Here is an 832-nt window from a genome sequence, read left to right on the forward strand (position 1 = left end):
TCTAAACTGAGTGGCCCATTTTTGTGCAAGAAACATAAAGTGAAAGCCAGCTTGAGCATAAACTCTCCAAAAAATTGAGAAAATTTACATGAATTTCTTTTTAAAATTGAAGTGTTCTCGAATTCAAATCACTGTTAACAGCAGATATGAGATTCGGCGCTGGAGTATTAAGAAAAAAATTCAGCAATAAGAATACATAAATCTAAATAATACTCACAGAAATAAAGATATGTATAACCAAGAGTTTATGATTAAATAGAAAGAGAAAAACAGGTAAGAATTAAAAGGAGAAAAAAAAAGCATTCCCAAAATTAGGAATTAAGAGTCATACTAGACATAATATCAACATATGTCTTTTGTCTTATAAATTTTAATCACGTAATCCCTCAATTAAGAATTGGCAATTTTTCGTCCATTGCTCTTTTTCTTCACCTATGTCACAGGTGAAATGACTTCAATAATCTTTGGTATCACATTACTCCTCTCTTTAAAAATAACCTTATCTTCAAGGTTACAAGGTTGACTTGAAGATAGTAAATTGTCAGCAAATCATAATTCTTTAAAAATAACCTTGTCTTCAAAGTTACAAGGTTGACTGGAGAATAGTAAATTGTTAGCAAATCATAATTCTTCCATATAATTTCAGATTCAGACATATCTTTTTATTAAATTAGTAATTGTATAACCTCATTTGAACTATTTTCAACCATTCTCTTATCTAATATAACAATTAGCAACTGACTATAAAGATTTGTATTGTGAAAAGAATTGGTAGAAAAATATATTGGACTGAGAATAATATAATTTTTTAGTATTATATAAAAATATGATT

This window comes from Arachis ipaensis, chromosome B05 (assembly GCF_000816755.2).
Source record: "Arachis ipaensis cultivar K30076 chromosome B05, Araip1.1, whole genome shotgun sequence".
Classification (NCBI taxonomy): Eukaryota; Viridiplantae; Streptophyta; class Magnoliopsida; order Fabales; family Fabaceae; genus Arachis; species Arachis ipaensis.